General features: G+C 40.0%; 1 non-coding gene across 1 annotated transcript; it reads left to right on the top strand.

Moving 5' to 3' along the window:
- Nucleotides 1-731: 731 nt before the first annotated feature.
- LOC145957635 (small nucleolar RNA R71) lies at nt 732-838 on the top strand. The gene has a single exon (XR_014433678.1). It is a non-coding gene; the product is annotated as a small nucleolar RNA R71 (small nucleolar RNA).
- Nucleotides 839-14,494: the final 13,656 nt, after the last annotated feature.

The following is a 14,494-nucleotide window of genomic DNA, read 5'->3' as shown; positions in this document are numbered from 1 at the left end:
GCATCTTGTTGTGGAGAGTAATATTCTCAACCTTGACAGCAAGGTTTTGAATAGAATTTGCCATTGAATCATTGGTCTGTTTTTGATTAGTGACAAAATTGTCCATAAGGTTTTCTAATCTTGAAACACTTTGTTGAATTGAGGGTGTCTGTACTGGATTTCCTTCCCCATTAATGAAGTGATTGGACGGACGGAAATTAGGTTGTTGATTGCTAGTTCCTTGAACTGGGTTATTCTTCCAAGAAAAGTTAGGATGATTCTTCCAACCAGGGTTGTATGTGTTGGAATATGGATTACTCTTCTCTCTTCGAGGAGTGTCATAGAAATTATGAGAAGCTGCCACCTGTTCAGTAGTATCTTCTTTTTCTCCAGTAAAAATTGAGGTACAATCTACTGCAGTGTGCCCTTGTTCCCTACAAAGGTCACATACTTGATTTGTAGCCACTGAATTAACCTTAGCTTTTTCCATCTTGTCTAATCTTTGATTAAGAGTATCAAATTTTGCTAAGAGTAACTCAATATTGTTCGCTTCATATCGCCCCGGAGTTCCTTTCCTTGCTGTGACTTCTCTTTCACTGTATTGGCTGTGATTTGAGGCTACATTTTCCAAAATAATCATGCAGTCATTAATAGGTTTCCCCATGAAAGATCCTCCAGCTGCTGAGTCTAATATCATGGTGCTTTGTTGGTCCAATCCTTCAAAGAAAAATTGGATGGTAAGCCAACGGTTGAAGCCATGTTGTGGGCATGCTTGAAGATATCCTTTGAACCGCTCCCATGCTTCATAAATAGTCTCTCCAGTGCCTTGTTGGAAATTAGTGATTTTCTTCCTCAATTCTTTAGTTTTAGAAGGAGGAAAGAATTTCTCTAGAAAAGCTCTTTCACATAATTCCCAAGTTGCTATCTTTTCTCTAGGCACTGTTCTTAGCCACACCTTTGCCTTATCTCTCAAGGTGAGTGAGAATAAGCGGAGTCGCATTCCATCAGAAACTTCATCATCAAATTGCTGGGTCTCACAGATTTCCAAGAACCCCTCTAAGTGGTCATTAGGATCTTCTGATGGTAGTCCTCCAAAGGTGTTCTGTTTGAGCATATTCACCAGAGAAGCTGGTACAGTAGCTCCAGTTTGCATCTCCCCTCCAGGTATCCCACGAGCTACGGGTGCAGAGTAATCCCGAAGCGGTAAATTATCTCGTTGTGCAGCCATGTCAAATTCTTTAGAAAGGTTTCTTTTCCTTCTCAGGAGAGTTCTTTCAATCTCAGGATCAAGTGGTGTTGGTTTCCCAAGACGTAGAGATCTCTTTTGCATTAACCCTAAGGCACTGCAAAAAAAAAAAAAAAAAAGAAAGTGACCCGTGAAATCTGAATTGGAGAAGTAAACACTAAAAAAAATTATTTATTTATTTAATTTTTTTTTTTTTTTTTAAATTCGAATTAAAATAATTGTAATTTAAATCAAGAGACGTAGTCCCCGGCAACGGCGCCAAAAACTTGATGTATGGAAAACCGCAAGTGTACGGTTGTCGTCAAGTAATAAATATCGAATCACAGGGACTACGTGTTTGACCTAGAATTACTAGTATTTTAATTTGAATTTTAAAACAGATAGAATGTTTGTTTTGAGATGATAAGATCAGATTCGCTGGTAAAAGAGATAGTAATGTTTGTTTTGAATCTAGGGTTCGCACAAAGAGTTCCAACAATATTGAATTATTATTTTCATTAATTAATTCTATTCCATCTTGAAGGTAGTCTTAACCTAATTTAATCCTTGCACCTTCTCAGGCTACGAGGACGTGTTTAATTAAAATTAATCCCTACTCTCGTGGTAATTACGTTCAATTAAACCCATTAAGATCTTTGTTAATCTATTACTCCTCGAAAGCTTAAATCAACTCTCGTGATTTAACACTCAAGTCTGTTCCTTTAGGTTCCGATAATTAGGTTCTCCTCTCAGTTCATCCCTAATTATCTATGATTATGAAAATTAAGATTAATTGTTTATCATAATTATAATCAAGTTCTCCTCTCAGTTCATCCTTAATTAATGTTATTATGAAAACAATAATGTTAAAGTTCATATATAAAATATAAAAGAACAAATCAAGAATTGGAATAAAATTAAGAAACTGAATAATGCATTAATAAAGAGGTTCTCAGAGGCTAAGCCCTGATCCCAGAAAAAGGGAAACTACTCACAGGAGTTCATAGTAGTTCTCCAAGAAAAGAAGAATAAAAGAAAAGCAAACCTTAGAGTCGATGGCACAGGCGCCCAACCTTCTCCAAGTGGCAAAAACTAAAAAAAACTGTCTCCGAAACAAAAGTTCTGTTCTAGGCTAACCTCATCTAATTTATAACCTAAAAGGGTAAAAAGGTAAAACTACCAAGATAAAAATTACAAAAATAAAAATAAAACATAAAACTTAAAAAGCTGGGACGCGAAGTGAATCACGGCCGTGACTGAGAATCACGACCGTGATCTTCTCTGGAGCACATCTATGAAGGGTCAGTGGCGTTCACGGGTGTGATTGGGAGTCACGGTCGTGATTTTCTCTGGTGAATCACGGGCGTGATTTAGAATCACGGCCGTGATTTTCCCTGTAGCTCAGCATTTCCTCTTTAATTCTTAAATCTTGATCCTGCTCAGAGAAAACACAACACATACCAAGAAAAGCATAAAATAGGAAAATGATATAAAAATTTATTAAAAACATGAAAGATATGCATGATTATGCTATGAATTCTTGTGAATTAAAGTGCTAAAATACGAGTAAAATACACAACATCAAGCTTCCATTGGAACTATGTCACAAACCACTTGATCTTCATAGTTGCCAATGGAAAACTTTACTTTCACTTGTTTATCAACTTTAATATCCCCATCTTCATTAATCCAATGAAGTTGATATGGTTTCGGATGGGGAATAATAGTAAGACCAAGCTTCTCTACCAACCTTGTGCTACAACAGTTGCAACAAGACCCACTATCCACAATGAGAGAACAAGCATTGTACAAAACTTTACACCTTGTGTGAAAAATGTTCTCCCTTTGTGAAAGATGGGACTCATGAGGTTGGCTTCCTAGAAGCCTTCTAATCATTAGAAGTTGACCATCACAAGGATATGCACTTTCAATTGGATGGTCTTCCTCACTAGTTTCACTATCACTTGAAGTGGTAGAACTAGATTCATCAACACTACTATAAATGTCTTCCCCTTTCAAAATCATCACCTTTTTGGTGGGACATTGAGAAGCTATATGGCCTCTCCCAAGAGATTTAAAGCATTTGATGTCACTAGTCTTACTACTAGAAGTGCGTGACAACATTTTTATTTTTCTCTTTTTCATTTTCGTTTTCTTTTTCAAAACCTTTGCCAAATTTCTTAGAAGAATCAAATTGACCCTCCCTCTTGTAGTCCTTTTTAACATAAGAGCTAGATTGAGTTTTGCCTTTAAAAGAGCTTTTCCTTAAATTTTGTTGTTCCACCCTTATACAAAGTGGGACCAAATCATCAAGGTCCCTATAAGGGAGTAACTCAACCCTATCTCTTATGTTAAAGTTAAGACCACTTAGAAATCTAGCAATGGTCAATCTTTCTTCCTCCCTTATCCCAACCCTCATGAGATACAACTCCATCTTTTGCCTATACTCCTCAACACTCATATTCTTTTGTTTGAGTCTTTGGAGCTTATCCATAAGCTCCCTACTATAATAAGAAGGAATATGCCTTCTTCTCATAGCACTCATCAATTCATTCCAATAAGTGATGGGAGGATCATTGTGAAGTCTTCTCTCTCTTTCCAAGGATGTCCACCAATACATGGCTTGTCCTTGAAAAGCTAGGGTGGCCAAAGGAACCTTTCTTTCCTCACCTACTTGATGACAAGTGAAGATTTGCTCCACTTTCATCGCCCAATCCAAGTAGGTGTCCACATTATCTTTTCCATGAAAGTAAGGGAGATCAATCCTTGATTCCCTCACTTTGTGTTCTTTAATGACTCTCCTAGGTGTGGGTTGATAGTAAGCATCCATATGCATACTACCATCATTATCTTGGCTTTGAGAATCATTGGAGCTCTTGGTTGAGCTCCTTGAAGAACCTTTTTGACTTTTATTTTTATTTAATTTTTTCAAAAGTTTTTCTTCTCGTTGCTTAATCTTTTGAATCTCTTGTTCTAAAGCCATGATTTGTACTTCCTTTTCAAGCTTTTCTTTTTGTTTTAGAAGTATCTCATCATTTTTCCAAAGTTTTAGTGCTTCAACCTCCTTTACAATTTTTTTAAAACTTTTAGGAGTATCAAAATCACTACTACTTGGAGAATGGTGACTCATGATTAAGCAATGAGATTTTATATGCTATGCAAAAAGTTATAAAATGTTTTTGAGATTTTCTAGGAACAAAAATAGCACTTGGAAGTCTAACTGTACAAATTGCACTATCAAGGGAGGTGAGCTACTAAGAGCCACTTAATAACCAAGCCTTTTCAAGTGGAAATCACTAAACTCCTTTGTGGTATCTTTGATTCCCCAAAACTTTTCACAAAAATTTTGAATGCTTTTCTTCACAAATTGTTTGTTTTGACACTTAAACTAAGCGTGAACAAATAAAACTACACAATTCTAGACGTTTCAAGGCAGCAAAATTAAACACTTAAGGACAAGAAACTTAAAGGAAACAATGTAAGCAACTAGTCGGATATCCTAAGTGGAAGCTTGAAACATATGGAATTTCCAAGCCACTTCCACTAGCACTACACGTGAGGATGCTAACAAGGATTTAGATATACCTAACCAGCTTCTTAATACTCCCTCCAAGCTTTACAAATTGGTTTAAAATGCAAAAGATTTGGCAAAAATGTAAACTAGCCTAGGAAAGCAATAAAGTGGCGGTTTTGGCAACCAATTAGTGACGGATTGATGTTCAAGTTTTCCAACACTTATTCAAGTGTTTAATCCGCCACTAATCCTTCAATATGATGCTCCTGGACCTGCAAAAGAAACACAACAAAGAGGTTAATGTGGCTGCCTCACAAGGTGAAGGAATTGGTCACTCAAGTTAGGAGGATTTTGGTCACAAAATTAGGTCAAATTTGGTGATTGTAGTGTCCAAAATTTTCCTACTCTTTGTTGAACAATGCTTGATCCTTGAGCAAGGATTTAAGGCCACTTCCAGCACAGGAAAATTATTGAAAGAAAACTAGACAAGCAATAGAAGCACAATTTGAAAAGCTTATACCAAAAATTAAGAGTAATATGTGTAAGACAAGACTCAAAGAGGTTCAACAATTAAAACTGAAAATTAAGACTCCAAAATAAAGCTAGCACTCAGATAGGAAAGTTCCTAGATAGGTACTAGAATAGATGAACAAAACAAAAAAAATTTGAAAGCAATTGGACAAGTATAGAACAAGTTGTAGTCAAAACAATAACAAGGAATCAAATAGGTTTTTCAGCTTGTACACCTCTCGGCTTTTCCCTTTTAATTTGTTTTCTCTATATTTTTTTAATTCTTTCTTTTTCCAGTATCAAGTTAAGAGTCCAGAGAGTATATATGCCTTTTGTTTCAAAATTTTTTATGATTCCAAGCTATAGAAACCGATACTACAAGTCAGCCAAAAATTAGGTCAAAATTCAAGTGAAAATGAGAAACTAGTGCACTAGTCTTTTTGGTTTGGATTCCTTTTTGTTCTCTTTTTCTTTTGAAATTTGGAACTCTTCTTTTGTTTTAGGCTCTGTATTTCCTCTGTTTTCAGCCTCCTTTTGATTTTAAAATTTGAATCCACAAGAAAAGTGCACTAGAAGTAGGTTAAACACTTGAAATTTTAGATCAAAATTTTTTTAAGAGATTTTCAAAGGAAAGTGAATTGAAAACTTAAGAACACAATGGAAACCTAACTCTAAAGAAATTTGCTAGGACTAATAGCAAATTATGAACACAATAAGGTAAAAGAAAAAGCACATATAGGTAGGCACATTAGAACTCAAACCGAGAGCAACAAATTGATGAACAATGCACAAAAGAAAATTAGGTCAACATGCTATTCAAGGAATTTTTTGAACATATAATGACTAAACAAACTGATGGATTCCTCCTTCCATGAATGACGTAGGGATTGAAGGGAGAAAGCCTTGGCCCTTGATCTAGGTTCAACAAGGTAGACAAAAGGAAGGTGTATGGTGAAGAAAAGGAAGTTGGCGTGAAAATGATGGTGTTTGGGCGGAAGCACTTAGGGTGGTGGTGTTTGGGTGCTCAAAGTTGGCTCACTCCAAGGTAGGTGGAGGCCACTCTAGGTTTCCTACTCTCCAAGGGTGGAGATAGGAGGGGGATAGCCGAAACTTACCCTAGGGACTAAGGATGAGACGTTGAGGCATAAGAATGCTCACTCAAAATCTATATAATCCAAAGTATTTACAAGTGGTGGGGTGTTGGGTATTTATAGGAGGGGAGGCATCTAGGGTTGCATTTGGAGTAGGCAAATGCATTCCAAATGAAATGCAAATGAACCCTAGATGCAACTTGGTGGCCAAGGATGGAATCTTTGGGTTTAGATTGGCTATATCTAGGTGCATGATAAGACCATGCAACCTTTGCCCTCCACTTGGGCCTAAGCCTTTCTAACACCAAAAATAGACCCAATAAGCACCAAAAATGTGTCACCCTCTAATTAACACCCTAGCCCATGTCGCCACCGGCCCAAACGGGCCTCGGCGGTCGCGAAGACGGTCGAGCTCGCTTTTATTTTAGTTTTGAAAATGTATTGGATTATTAGAACGACTTGTTCTCAAACTGAGACCTTGTCGATCTTATCCAATTTATTTATTAAAATGTCTCACCAATCCATATTAATCCCAAGCGGGACCCTCCATGGATTAGTGGTTTTCGTAAAAGGAGGGTTCGTGGAGTCGCCACCAATGTTTTACTCAAAACATTGGAAAAAGGGATAAGGCAATTGATTTTATAAATCAACTTTGGCCATTACAACCAGAGTTGGGTAAGGGAGTCGATTACGCGTGGGGAAGGTGTTAGCACCCCACAGCGCCCCTTTCGGGTTCCCTATGACAGATTATTTTCTAAAATAACAGCATAAAATTACTAAATTACCCCTATTTATTATAAGCGATTATAAATTAACTATCTACATGATGACAGTTTAAATATGCACACAGAAAGCAGTAAAAGGAAGGATTTAAGAAGAAACCTCTTGAAGCGTGCTTTTATATATTGAGTAAAACTGGGAAGCTTTTTGGCGTTCCCTCGCTCTACAAGCTCGCTCGCTCCTTCCTAAAAACTTTTAACTATGGAAATCCGGAGGATTTCCCTTCGACTAGGTTCGATCCTCAAGCAAAATGGCTCGGGGCTCAAGAACTTTGTCGGATCAACTCTCCGAGTGATTTCTAGGGCAGAACACTGCTCAAAAACCCCAAAATACTCAAGGAGAGGGTTAAAACTATCTCCAAAAGAGTGGAATGACGTCCAATTGACGTCATATTTATAGGGAATAGGCGCAATACGGCCTACAGAAGCAATACGGCCGTATTGAAATTTTTGAACTTCAATACGGCCGTATTGAGTTCAATACGGCCGTATTGAAATTCAGAAATTTCAATGCGCCCGTATTGAGTTCACTGCGGCTGTATTGAAGCTTCAATACGGCCGTATTGGTTTCAGTACGGCCGTATTGAAGTTTCAGAAACTTCAATACGCCGTATTGAGTTCACTGCGGCCGTATTGAAGCTTCAATACGGCCGTATTAAGTTCAGTACGGCCGTATTGGGCTTCATTCCCTCCACTTCCTTATTTTGAGCTATTCTAAGACCTCTAGACCTACAGAGAACCCTCCTAGGGCCTTCCAGGAGTCCTTCTGGCTGATCTTCCTTCAGTCTTCGAGAGTCTTCAAGCTTTATTTCCGACCCGGACAATTTTAGGGGTCTACAGCTGCCCCCCCTTTACTTAGTCGGACGGCCTTTTGGTGTATCGGCTGACAAGTAAAGGAGTTGACCCAATTGTCCGGGTGATGTGCCGACCTTCTGACTTGTAGCGTCTTCCGGTGGAAAATTGTCGAGTAGCCTCTCCAGGTTTTGCTTTGCTTGCTGCCCAAGCTGGAAGCTGTGAGTACCGCCTCTCCAGGCTTAGCTTCACTCTTTGTTCGAGCCGGAAGCTAAGTACCCTTGTGACAACGGTAGCAGTGTGAGTTTCGCCTCTCCAGGCTTAGTCTCGCTCTTTGTTCGAGCCGGAAACTAAGCACCTTTGTGACGACGGTGAGCAGTGTGAGTTTCGCCTCTCCAGGCTTTGCTTTGCTTGCTGCCCAAGCTGGAAGCTGTGAGTACCGCCTCTCCAGGCTTAGCTTCACTCTTTGTTCGAGCCGGAAGCTAAGTACCCTTGTGACAACGGTAAGCAGTGAGTACCCCCCTTTCCAGAGATAGCTTCGCTCATTGCTCGAGCCGGAAGCTGCATACCTCCGTGTTTGTGACGACGGGGTAGTGTGAATATCTCCTTTCCAGGGATTTGTGATGATTTTGTCTCCACAGTCCACGATGCTGCTTCGACGGTTGTTTTTTGATTTTGTGCCACTAAGGGCTGGATAACGCAGGGATCCGTCTAGGGGATGTGCAGTCATTCACAGGTTCCTGTGCCCCAACTTGCATTGCATTGTTGGTACCCTTGGGGAATTTCTGACTCCTTGGGGTGTAGACACAGATGCTCTTTCTCTCTGAGTTGAGCAATGCCTTATGTTTGGCTGACGTCCTTTTGACGTAGGTGGAGTATCCCGGTTATCCTTATTCGGGTATCTCTTTTGGATTTTCTGATTTTTGCTGCCTCTGTGTAGGCTGTTATCCGCTGGGGATTCTGGATGTTGATTTTGTCTCCACAGTCCACGATGCTGCTTCGACGATTGTTTTTGATTTTTGTGCCACTGAGGGCTGGATAACGCAGGGATCCGTCTAGGGGATGTGCAGTCATTCACAGGTTCCTGTGCCCCAACTTGCATTGCATTGTTGGTACCCTTGGGGAATTTCTGACTCCTTGGGGTATAGACACAGATGCTCTTTCTCTCTGAGTTGAGTGATGCCTTATGTTTGGCTGACGTCCTTTGACGTTGGTGGAGTATCCCGGTTTATCCTTATTCGGGTAACTCTTTTTAATTTTTGGATTTTGTTGCCTCTGTGTAGGCTGTTATCCACTGGGGGATTTTGTCGTTGATTTTGATTTTGGTGCCACTGAGGGCTGGATAATGCAGGGATCCGTCTACGGGATGTGCAGTCATTCACAGGTTCCTGTGCCCCAACTTGCGTTGCATTGTTGGTACCCATGGGGAATTTCTGACTCCTTGGGGTATAGACACAGATGCTCTTTCTCTCTGAGTTGAGCGATGCCTTATGTTTGGCTGACGTCCTTTGACGTTGGTGGAGTATCCCGGTTTATCCTTATTCGGGTAACTCTTTTTAATTTTTGGATTTTGTTGCCTCTGTGTAGGCTGTTATCCGCCAGGGGATTTTGTCATTGGTTGTGATTGGCCTCTTCTGTTAGGCAGATCATCTTGATGTTCAATGATAGGCTGAGAGCCGGATTCCGCTTGGGGAATGATTATTGATCTTTTTGATTTTTTCTCTTTTTTGAAAGAGTGCCTCTGAATAGGCGAATTATCTTGATGTTTGATGATTGGCTGAATGCCAAATTCCGCTTGGGGAATTGTTATTTTCTTTTTTTTTTTTTTTTTTTTTTTTTTTTTTTGGGTTTTCCTTTTTGAAGGAGTGCCTCTTGTGTAGGCGACTGGGGATTTGAAGTTCAGTGTTCGGCTGAGTGCCGGATTCCTCTTGGGGAATGGTTATTGATCTTTTTTATTTTTCCTCTTTTTGAAGGAGTGCCTCTTGAGTAGGCGATTGGGGAATGAGGGATCTTATGTATCCCAGAGTATTATTTAGGAAGCCTCTGCAGGCTTAGCCTCACTCAGCGCTTTGAGTCGGAGAGCTATCTTCCACTGAGGAAGTGTTAAGTCCTTTGACTTGTATATACTGTTTGGATGATCGCACTTCCATTGGGGATTGCGTCGATTTTGCTTTGATAGCTCTCGCTGGGGATTCGTTCTGTGAGCTTGAGTTGAGGTTTCTCTGGGGAGTATTATTTCTGCGAGCCTCTCCAGGCTCATTTATTCTGAGAGAGTATTATTTCTGCAAGCCTCTCCAGGCTTTAGTTATGATGAAAGAGTATTATTTCGGCGAGCCTCTCCAGGCTCAATTATTCTGAAGGAGTATTATTTCGGCAAGCCTCTCCAGGCTCAATTATTCTGTATGACGCTGTCGATTTTCTGAATCTTTGCATTTTGTTTGCTGCTGTCATACACAAGCAATTTTTCTATTTTTCTATTTTATGCAATTGCCTCATGATGAGGTCTTTGAATGTGCTATTAATGTGCGCGATGCACAAAATGCAAGTTTAATTATTTTATTTTTGGAAAAAATGAATGGCTCCCCCTATCCTCTTCTTTTTGGAGGAATTTTGTCATTGATGTGAGGGAGGATTTCTGTTATTGCCAATACGGCCGTTATTCATTTCAGTACGCCCGTATTGAATTGAAAATTTGTTCATAACCCTAATTTTGGTACGGGCGTACTGAACATGATACGGGCGTATTGTTTTTCTGAAGTTTATATTTTTTTTTGTTTTTTTTTTGTTTTTTTTTTGTTTTTTCAATAAACAGAGAATAAGTGATCTTCCAGTACACCTATCATCTGTATGCATGTATGCAGTATGATGCACCTAATTCTATTTGATTCTTTTTTCAAAAGAATTAACCGATGCGTTTTTGTGTTTGGATTTTGCCATTCCTCCAGACGGACTGTGCTCTGCCGATTTCTGTTACCGAGGAATGATGCATATTTTATTTGAGATTTGGTGTCATCAACCAAATGATCCTTCCCTTTCTTTAGAAGATGTGTCAACCCTCCTATTGACCACTATATCTCCATGTTTCCACTAGATTATTCAAAAATCGTTGGGACAAGAGAGAAAAGAAGGAAAGGATATATTTTCAAAAGTTTGTGTTTTAGAGGGGATTATTTTATTTTTGAAAAATTGTTTTTGTAAGCATGGATGGCCAAGGTAGGCTTATTGTGTTTAGGTTTGTTTGTTTAAACACTTATGAGGTTAAGCACATCTTTGTTATTAATGATTGTGCTTTGACAACTTGGATAGCTTTTCTTGAGCCCCTTTGTTGAATTCAATTGATGGTACCATCATGGATTTATTCTGTTTTTTTCTTTTTTGATGGCTCTTACTTTTGCCTAAAACACCCATTTGTGGTGTCTTAGCGGGCTTTTGTTTTTATTCATTATTTTGTAACCCTAATTTTGTAACCCTAACTTTTGCCTAGGTCACCCTTTTGTGGGATTCCTAGCGGGTCTTTTGGTCTTATTTTGTAACCCTAACTTTTGCCTAGGTCACCCTTTTGTGGGATTCCTAGCGGGTCTTTTGCTCTTTAGGATTTCTTTATCCATGATGGCACTTATTGAGGCCAAGAAAAGGTGCTCCAAGTTGACACACACACTTCCACATAAAAATGATGTGGGTTTATTATTATTAAGATGATTTTAACCTCATTCATGTTTATTCAAACAGGGTTAAAATAATGTGGTCTAGAATTTTATTGCAAGCGAGAAAAGAAGCAATAAAGAATTAATGAAGAATGATTTTATTATAATCATAATGGAAACATGTGCCCTATCGAGGCTCGGGGGTCGGGCTGTCCCCGAGGAGTGATCTCTAATAGTCACTGAGTCTATACATCCCTATCGGAAGGAGAAAAACATTTTGACGACGACGACCGGCCTTGACGCTTGTGAACTAAAGATCTGGCTTAAAGAACGTCGAGAAGGATCTTGATTCCTCTTCGTTCTTTGATCTTTGTTAGGGTTGTATCCTAACCCTTGTTTCCCCGGATTATCCTTGATAATGGGTAGCTCCGGGATTCCTTGGGAGTCCTTGCCTAATCCTTGTCCTGGCAAGTATCCGTTCTTGGTGAGCATGGAGGCTACCTTCTTCATTTCTCGGGGAAACGTTTCGACATTGGCGATTTCCAATGCTTGGAAGGCGGTTTCTAAAGCTTCCTCCGCTGCATCCACGTAAGGTATGGTGGATGGTTTGCTGATGAGTATGTCATCTTCAGCTTGTACAGTCACCAGTTTGTCACCCACTATGAACTTGACTTTCTGGTGGAGCGTAGAGGGTACAGCTTTCGCATCATGAATCCAAGGTCGGCCGAGGAGACAGCTGTATGCGGGAGTAATGTCCATCACTTGGAATTCGACATTAAAGATAGTGGGTCCAATTTGGATTGGAAGATTGATCTCTCCCACCACTTCTCTTTTAGATCCATCGAAGGCTCGAACGATCATGTTGTTGGCGCATTTGGATTCTCTTGATTGCCACTTGCTCGAGCGCTTTTTTTTTTGGCATTACGTTCAAGGAAGATCCATTATCTACCAAGACTTTAGCGATGTGATACTCCTTGCACTTTATAGAGATGTGCAAGGGCTTGTTGTGGTTTGATCCCTCGGCGGGGATTTCTTCATCGATGAAGGTGAGGTGGTCATTAGCCTTGATGTGACTAACAATCCCCTCAAACTCGTCTTGGGAGATAGTGTGCGACACATATGCCTTGTTCAAGACTTTCAACAGATCTTGTCGATGCGGTTCGGAGCTTCGGATCAACGACGACAGCGTAATCTTTGCTGGCGTCTTATGAAGTTGATCCTCGGTGGAGTACTCGCTCTGTCGGATTTACTTTAACAGCTCGTCTGTCTCCTCCTCGGATTCCTTATTTTCCTCGGTTTTTTCTTCTTTTTCTTTCCCTTTATTCTTGGGAGCTTTGTCATGAAGATCTTCGGGAGTGTAGATCCTGCCACTCCTAGTCATGCCCCCAAGTCCAGCGATGTTGGAGATATCGCTGTCGGCAGAAGAGTGGATGTCGTATATCCACGGCACAGCCTTATTTGATTTGTAAGGGAAAGGCCTTGGAACTGTGATCCTTAATGGTGTCGGACCTTCCCCTTTGTCTGTCTTGATTACCAACAACGGAGTTGATGTGTGCTCGATTGGCACGGTTGTTGGCTTACACTTGATAACGAACGGCGTGCGATCCATTCTTTGAACATACGCATCGACTAATCCTTTCTTTTTATTAATGTTTATTAATGGATTACTAGGAGAGATGTATGAATGACTCCTAGATCCCTCCATGATCTATATGCATGATATGAGATGATGGTGGTGAATATGCATGCATAGTGTTTATTCAACTAAGCATTATCATGTTTTCGGGATGTCCCTAAGATGATGCATGATATTGCTTGGTTTGGATAAATAACCCTTTTTCTTTATTTCTTTGGGTATTTTGTATCTTTTTTGTATTTATTTTTTGGGTGAAAAGGGAAACTACCTATATGAATGTGATGAAGGTAGATGTTAACACCATGCAATGGAAGATCCTTATTCCTATTTATTTTTATTTTAAAAAAAAAAGGAATGTTGTATGTTTAAATAATGCAATGTATGCTCATACAATGTCACATAATCAATGCACAAACAATTCACTCATCCACGAACAGTCACGAGCGAATCACGAGGTAGGGGTATCCTGCAGAAAAGTGCATATTCAAGGTGGATCTAACTGTTCTCACCGGTCTGAGGCCCCCAAGGTGCCCCCATTATAGGGACCCAATTCCTCTCATCGTAGGTCGATGGAAAGCTCCAACGCACCGTCGGACTCAAGTTCATGGTTATCACCTTGAGTGATGTTTTCCGACAACGGTCTACGGGCACCTATAGACCCATTCGACAACCGGCCGTACTAACATCCACTCCCTATGGTTAATCACTCATGCCCCCGGGTATAGAGGGAACTGTTGTGTGCAAAGGTTTGTGTACAGTTTGTATTTCAAACAATTGCGGAATTTAAACATACAACAGTTATTTAAAGCCATATAATAAATCATGTTATTATACAAGCAAGGGGTAATGAAGTAATTTTAACTATTATTTGTTAAAATAATCTGTCACTAAATGGGACTGACTCTCGAGGCTTCCCCAGCGGAGTCGCCATCTGTCGCCACCCGGCCCAAACGGGCCTCAGCGGTCGCGAAGACGGTCGAGCTCGCTTTTATTTTAGTTTTGAAAATGTATTGGATTATTAGAACGACTTGTTCTCAAACTGAGACCTTGTCGATCTTATCCAATTTATTTATTAAAATGTCTCACCAATCCATATTAATCCCAAGCGGGACCCTCCATGGATTAGTGGTTTTCGTAAAAGGAGGGTTCGTGGAGTCGCCACCAATGTTTTACTCAAAACATTGGAAAAAGGGATAAGGCAATTGATTTTATAAATCAACTTTGGCCATTACAACCAGAGTTGGGTAAGGGAGTCGATTACGCGTGGGGAAGGTATTAGCACCCCACAGCGCCCCTTTCGGGTTCCCTATGACAGATTATTTTC

The sequence above is a fragment of the Cajanus cajan genome, chromosome 4 (genome assembly GCF_000230855.2).
Source record: "Cajanus cajan strain Asha chromosome 4, NIPB_CcT2T_4, whole genome shotgun sequence".
Taxonomy (NCBI): Eukaryota; Viridiplantae; Streptophyta; class Magnoliopsida; order Fabales; family Fabaceae; genus Cajanus; species Cajanus cajan.
This window is presented reverse-complemented; position numbering and strand designations above follow the sequence as displayed.